Source organism: Spea bombifrons, chromosome 7 (genome assembly GCF_027358695.1).
Source record: "Spea bombifrons isolate aSpeBom1 chromosome 7, aSpeBom1.2.pri, whole genome shotgun sequence".
Classification (NCBI taxonomy): domain Eukaryota; kingdom Metazoa; phylum Chordata; class Amphibia; order Anura; family Pelobatidae; genus Spea; species Spea bombifrons.
Genome location: NC_071093.1, coordinates 29,146,874 through 29,155,097, shown reverse-complemented (window position 1 = coordinate 29,155,097; position 8,224 = coordinate 29,146,874). Strand labels below are relative to the sequence as shown.

General features: G+C 41.9%; 1 long non-coding RNA gene across 1 annotated transcript; it reads right to left on the bottom strand.

Moving 5' to 3' along the window:
• Window positions 1-881: 881 nt before the first annotated feature.
• On the bottom strand, window positions 882-1,225 carry LOC128501241 (uncharacterized). Its single transcript, XR_008355029.1, has 2 exons — window positions 1,152-1,225; window positions 882-1,058 (listed from the first exon to the last, which is right to left on the bottom strand). It is a non-coding gene; the product is annotated as an uncharacterized LOC128501241 (long non-coding RNA).
• Between the last annotated feature and the right edge of the window lie 6,999 nt (window positions 1,226-8,224).

The window sequence follows — 8,224 nt, the reverse complement described above, 5'->3', positions numbered from 1 at the left end:
TTTGGTTATATGAATTGGCCAAAGCATAATTAAGCTCACCCGCCACGTCAAGGCACACTCTCAATAGGGTGAGAACCTACTCTCACCTCCTACACAGTGGGCACACAAAGCAGTTTATACTGCTACCAAAACCTTATTAATGTGTTGGGGGAGGTGCAATTAAACCTCCTCACCATTAACCCCTGGACAGCAAGCTGCAACCAGACTGATGAGGAGCCAACAGGAATATGCTTATTCAGAGCCGGCCTTAGGTGTTCTGGCGCCCTGTGCGGACTACTCCTCTGGCGCCCCCCGCATACCAATCCACACGCATACACTAATCCACACATATATACTAATCCACACATATATACCAATCCACACATATATACCAATCCACACACATACTAATCCATACACATACCAATCCACACACATACCAATCCACACACGTATACCAATCCACACACGTATACCAATCCACACACGTATAGCAATCCACACGTATACCAGTCCACACGTATACCAGTCCACACATATATACCAATCCACACACATACCAATCCACACACATACCAATCCACACACATACCAATCCACACACACACCAATCCACACACATACCAATCCACACACATACCAATCCACACACATACCAATCCACACACATACCAATCCACACACATACACTAATCCACACATACACTAATCCACACATATACCAATCCACACATATACCAATCCACACACATACACTAATCCACACATATATACCAATCCACATTTACTAATCCACACACATACACCAATCCACACACATACCAATCCACACACATATAACAATCCACACACATACCAATCCACTCTCACTGAATGCTTTCCTCTTTTCTCCATACAGCTCCTTTTCCTTCTCTTCGCTCCTCTTCTTCAGTTCTTCTGTCTTCTTCCGGGTCAGAGGGCACGGACAGCGGTGGGCGCGGCTTCAGTGTTGTGCGCCGGGATCTGACAGCAAACCCCGGCGCACAGCAGCTGTTGCCGCGCGGATCACAAGGGAGCGGTATCGGAGGTCTTTAACAGACCTCCGGCTCCCTAGAGTGATTTTAAGCCGGGTTCAAGGGATATCCTTGAACCGGCTTAAAATCACTCAAGGGAGCCGGAGGTCTGTTAAAGACCTCCGATACCGCTCCCTTGCGAGCCTGCTCCTCCAGCGGCGGACATTACTGTCCGTCTCTGGAGGGGTGCCGGGTGCCCCCCTGATGAGCGGCACCCGGTGCGGACCGCCCCCCCCGCGCTAGGTACGCTGTTGACGGCAGTGGTACGCTACGGTGGTGTCGGACCGCGCGGCGGCGGCGCCCCCTGGAGTGTGGCGCCCTGTGCGGTCGCACAAGTCGCACACCCCAAAGGCCGGCCCTGTGCTTATTTAAGGTGTATTACATATTATTACATAATAATATAACATCTATGAGTGTTAGGAAAAACATCTATGTGAAACAAGGCCTTTAAGGTAAATTTCCATAAGATGCCAGAGCTAAAAAACACATCTAAAAATTTCCAAAAACAACATTGTTGAGATATGGTTTTATCAATCCAATGTCCTTTTCTTTTTAGCTAACAAATTCAATTACTCTCAGTTGGCACTGATGTCAAGCTTTTCAGCAGAATTACTAAGAAACCCGTGCTCGGAAATTCTGGAAGCTGAGAGTGGAAAGTTAGAGACGTCTAACATTGAGTTGAATGACCTGCGAGACTCCCCAGCTGCGAATGTTATGTTGTCCATTTTATGCAAAAATAAATGCCCCAGGTCTGTCTAGCTTGTATGAAGGACAACTGAACATCACATATTTTTTAAATTGTTTGAAGTAGTGTTCCCAGCCTAATTGGCTATAGAAAGCAATAAAAAAGGAATATTTGTATGATCTTCAAAGGATTTTCAAAGATTAACTCAAAGAATTGTGTTAAATTATCTAAAGAAGTTGTAACCTTAAGCTTTATTGCATTACATTACAATAAAATCAGTTTCAGTAAGTTTATCCTTTTTTATAATTCGATTAGTACATTACAATTAAACCACAGGGAAAAGACAGGAGGAAAATTAAATATGGTGCAAAAAAAGAACCGCTGTGTAAGTCTATCAGATTGTTAGTGCGAATCTATTTTTTGTAGTAACTGTAGGTATTGAGGACCAGCAGCTCTATAAAACTAGTCTATTCTCTGTCTTCATACATTGAGTATGTAATGATACAGCATCATGGTGGGACCCTTGGTCGGAGATGAATAGGAAAGGTCTAAGAGTGATAGCGTTCTACCTTAAACAACCACGTATTTATTTGGTTGTGCCAGCAGGTATCATGACCATGAAGTCTTGGCTGATTCTGGCAGCATACCAGTGAAGAAAAAAGCAATGCCTCATCATCACAGAAGATACATTGGTATGCCAAGGTGGGATCCTAACATAGTCTTGATAAGACAGCAGGAACTCTTTGGCCAGGGAAACTACCAAAGGCTACCATAAGATGAAACTTTATTATGTTTATAAGGTCAGTCTAAAGTTAAGGATGTAACCTTCCCTTGGCTCTTAGATCTCTGTGAACTATGCCTATATAAATTGGCCAGTCTTAGAAAAAAAAGGTTTCACACATTTTCAACTATAGTGCCCAATTACTCATTGTTTGTTAAAACTATAAATCAAATTTTTTCAGAAGACACGGAACTGGTTGATATGAACCCTATTTATGCGCCCTCTGGACCTTTCACCAAAAGCAGCACCATCCCAAGTTTTAGAAAAAGATCCAGACTCCATTTTACACTACAGGAACATTGCCACCAAAATCAGCAGCCCTGCACCAATTGTTACACACATCCAGCAGCGTGTTATGGGACTGAATTTATCCAAAATTGCATCATTTTGATGAATTGATCCCTCAGAGTAAGGAAGATGGTAAGGCAACAACAGCAGTAGTAGCAGGACACTGGGTAGACACTGGCAGGTAGACACAACCATCCCCACAGTACAGATCAGAAGGACACTGAATCTCCCCCAAAATTAGAAACATATGTAAAAGAGTTGATCCCTCAGGGAGGAAGGAGATTGAGCCATGCCAGCAACAGAGGCAGGGCAGTCACAGGCAGACAGACAAGCTACTTCGTGGAGGCCTGAATTTCTCCAATATTCAGGTAATTAAAAGAATTACTTGCCAAGATTAAGGAAAGAGATTGGGTGGTACTACTTACCAAAGTTTCAAGGGCTGCTGCCCAAATGGATGAAGCTCTGGTGGATCTAATGCTGATGCTCTGCATAGGAATTGGACATGTGGGTGGCGCTACTGCCACCGCTGCTTGGCATTTCCATTTTGTGCTGCATCTCAGGCAACCTATGGACAAGCATATGCCTTCAGGTTTCAACATTATTGTGTGTCCATGATGGTGAATGCGACCTGTCAGCTCCTTTATCAGCCACCTGATCACATTTTCAATCTCTACATATAATCTTTCGCCCCGGAACAACTTCATTTTGTTCCAGGAAGTCATACATTTTTTGCTTAAGGTAAGCTAAGTGGACACCCCAGTGTTTTGCTCAGAGGACAGGGAGTGAAGAGCCTGCTGCTGGTCTAGGATACACTCCATCACACACAGGGGGGAGTTCCAGCGAGTGACTACCGACCATGTAGATGGTGATGCAGTAGACCTTCTCCTGCTCCTTCCTTCAGCTGCTGGCTTGTCTTGCCATTGCAGTGAAAGTGTCCGGCAATCTTATGGCACTCTTCAATCAATGTCAACAGCCTACACTGTCTGTCAGTTGGAATAGCTGTTCTTACCACCAGGTGTACTGTGCAACACAAACCCACAAAGTCTCCATCTCTAACCCCTTTCGCCATGTTTGCTGCCCCTTCAGAAACCATTATCATAATAACTAATATACAATACACAAACAGCTTCTCCAATCTACACACCAGTACATTTTATGCACTAAACTATTGAATTAACTTGCATCTCACACTCCAACTCAGTCTGTAACTACTACTAACAATTTAAAATGGCGCCAGCACACTTACTGTATATATTGAATGCTGGTCCATTTCCCTTGTAAATCCTTATTGGCCAGAGTGAAAAAAGTAAGGAAAAAACTCACAGGTTGTTGAACTCGTCAATCACAGGCATAACATCAATGAGACCACCACATGATTTTTTGTCTACTTCTACCTATCAGCATACCTGGGAACTTCAGAGCTCTGGCTACCCAGGGCCTTCCCTTGCAGGACGCGGCAAGAACTGCCCACTGACGGCGATGGGCAGTCCCGATGACATCAGTGGGCGGTCCCGATGACATAGCGGGAAACACCTCCATTTAAAGGGGAAATGATTGAGGCATCGGGGCGTGTCAAGACCCTGCTCCTGCGACCCGGAGGATTCGGGTGTTGACACGGAGAACTTGAGAAGCGGTGCTTCACCCGGCGATTTCCCAGGAATGCCTAGTACCCTGTAGTCATTGATTTGTACCCTCCAACACACAGTCCCTCCTACTTTATCTCATCAAAGAGCCCCAAATGGGTTTTAACAGTGTCAAAACAGCTTTTCATAGCTTTTGCCATTTGTTTTAAGGGAATTTAAACATGTATGAAATAGGCATAGGAATGTAAACTAATCTAGTCCTAAATCGAAGACGAGACCAAGGACAAATTAAGGTTTGAGTCTTTATTTCAGGAAAAATAGGCAGACTATATGGGCTGAAAGTGTGTTCTCTGCCATCACATTCTGTCTCTATCTTTCTAAATTGACGTTGCAGTGCTAAATCAGCATCATGTTTTAGTCTTGACTTTATATGCTTTCATATAATATATTTCTTCATCTGATGATGTTAAGCCATTTCTTGTAGATTCAGTCCCTTCCAATTTGAGTCTTCACAGTCTCTCAAATGTACTACTGCCAAGTGATAGACTGAATAAATGATGCTTCAAGGGTTTCCAAACACAGCAATATGCCATCCCAGCTTGTATACATTTTCATTACCTATGTTCTCTTTAATTGCATAGTATTCCTGATATCCTATAGATGACGTTATCTCTGCTATAAACCCAGTTCTCTAGGAATATGTGGTTTGGATCATCTCTAAAAAATGGCTATTAAAAAATGAAGGAGAATCAGGACAGTATACCCCACATGTTGCAAGACAGATCTGTATTTACTACATTGTACATGATTGTATGTGTACGTACAGACATGACTTTTCCTATATTTGTATACGTTTGTTATACATTAGTCAGGGTTTCCAAGTCTGTGAATAACTTTTCTGGTGTGTAAACTCTTCTTTGGTGGTCATTAATAGGCTAGTTACATCTGAACATCTAACAAACATTTACATTAACATGTCACCAGCATCTTTATGAGCTCAATAGTAAACGTTGCTTGTTTCTTTCAGGGACAGGAAGTTTACTTGTAAGCATACTTGTCTGTACTCAGAAAAGAAACTATGAGGAGTTTTCATTTTTCAGCTTAAGTTACATAAAAATTAAAGATGGAGCAGAAGTTTCGGCAACCGGTGTATCTATTGAGGATATTAACGTTGACTACTATGACCAATAACCGTGCTCCAGGATTTTTTAGTGCCTTCCCATAGCAATCATTGCTACAGCCATCGATGGTTTATCTGAGCCATTTTGTCAAACATACAGCCGACCGGGGATCCTTAAAGGATTTGCACCTGGGGGCATCCAAGATGTAAATCTAGGTCTGTTAAACATTTAATCTCTGACTAATTTTTTTCTACAAGTATCCATAAAACATGTTGATTATTTTCTTCTGCTCTTTCCAGTCTCTCACCTCCAACCGCCAAAGTGGATACATGAGTCCTGCCATACTTCTAATATTTGGCTATATATCCTGGAAAAACTGGATAAGATTAACGTTTAAAATGGTTACTGGAAATAGCTTTGTACAGTTGGAGAATGACACGTTTTAGGAAGGACTCCAACCTCCGATCTTCTTGCATAGTTGGAAGGCAAAGTTTTTGGGAGCTGTAGGAAGAGGTTTTGAGGAGAAGGGGTGTTTATTAGAGAGGGGGAGGTGCAATTTCAAGGGAAACTGATGTGTAACATGCTGGAGTACAAACATTATTACACCAACTGCTTTATTAACTATAAAAGATTCCAAAAATAAGATGTCCCACTTCAAGAGAATTTGGGGCTGTAGCCCCCTCACTTCCCTCCTGAGGGTGAGTCCCCAGACAGGCTTCGAGTTATGAGTAATGAGACTCTACACACTGGGATCTCCTAATGGAAACCAAATGTCAGTTTTTTCCTTGGTTTCTCTTGGTGACTGAAAAATAAAACATACGTTTCTGTTCCAAGTGGTTTTAATTTGAGGGAAAAAACGCAAGAAGCAGAAATGTTAACCCTTTCCTTAATAGCCAGCACAGGGCTAGAGTATGTAACTAATCCTGAGCAGTGTATTGTACCGGGGAAATATAGAAGCTTTACCCATCAAACCACACCAGGAGAAGCAATTCAGCTACCAGGAGTTGATTTTTTTCTTTGTAATGATTCCAAACAGTTAGCTTTGCTTGACTCTGACTGCCTACCATTACAAAACTATTCCAAGAACAATACCAGATTATCATGTGAATGTAAGTCTGAGTGTCCAAACTATTGCCTCAATATGCACACACACACAGAACAAAAGACGAGGGAGACAAAAGAGATCTGAGAAGAAATATCAAACTATGCTCTCAAGATGAACATTAAACAGATTAGGCAACCAGTCTCCCTTAACCCAATAATTTCCATTAAGATCAGACTGCCTCATTCCACGTATTCTCCGCACTCAGCTCTGTAGATAATGAGCCAACATAGATAAGAAGTATGTGTAGATAGAAGAGACTATCACTCCACTATTTCCATGGGAGACAGACCATTGATGTGCCCTTTTATGTGAACTGTACAACCAAACAGTTCTCTTTTCTGCCCTAGTAGTTTACAATGCAGGGCATGGGTTTATAACCAGAGACTGCATCATGGATTATATAGTTAAAGGCAGAAGTCAAGATTCATTTGAACTAGAGCTCCCTATGGTTTTTCACAGATTGCCTCATTTCTGTTTTAATTATATGCCCCTGCCACAAACTGACCATATGTGTTTCTGAATTTTCTGCGGTAATATAAGACACAGACAAAGAAGGTAGGCAACGTTTTTTTTTTGTATGGTTCCACTACATATATTTCTACTGTAGCCCACATGACCCTAACCTCTAGGGGCAAAAGGGGCAGCTGCCCCAGGTGCCATAAGGTGTGAGGCATGTTTGAGTTAGCTGACGCCAATGTCCCTGCCCGTCCTTCTTTTTCTGGTAGCAGGTGTGACATCAGCATGGGACCTCTGACCCTGGCCTAGGCGCCAGGTGACCTACCTATAGCACTGGTAATAATAATAATCTCTACAAATAATGAATGGCCACATTGTCGTTAAATGGGACTTACTTTAGCGAGGTTTGAGGAACATAAAGCAGAAGTTAAAAGTAAATGTTTACTCAAAAAACTTTATAAAGCATATTTTTATACTAAAATGGATTGTATATTTGGCTGATGTGTTTCATTGATTTATGGTGATAATAATATTCCCCAAAAAAGAGGACATATTTAAAAACGATATTACACCTTTTAGCCAAGTGTCATTTTTGTTCAAAAATGTGGTAGCTCTGTTGGAACTGCCACCACCATGCCTTAATGCAATGAAAGGAAGATGTCTTGAGACATCAACTCATAGAGCATACAAGCAGGGGTAAAACCAAAGGCCGTAACCCAGGTCCCTAAAGCCCATGCGCTGTCTTTGGGGACTCCCAATGCTTCTTTGAAACTTTAAAAAAGGCAGCTTTGAACGTGACCATTTTGTTTTCACAAAGTGTATTTCAGTAACTGGCTCATGCTTTGAGAAAAATTGTATTTATTAGCATGAATGATATAAGAGCACACAAATGAGCACTATTTTTTAATTTTCAATAACATGTTCCAAGTCACAAATATAAAAACGATCTAAGGGCCCCTCAACACAGCTTGCGGGGGCGATTTTGTGTTACACCTGGACACTGCTGTTGGAAATACTTACTTGGGTTAAAGGGCATTGCAATTAATATATCTATTTTACATGAAGAAATACTATATGAATTCCACCATGATAAACTATCACAGGTCTGATCAAGAGCAATTGGAATAAAACTGCTGTGCATTCCGTTTGCATGAGACCTTCTTCCAGTGCACGC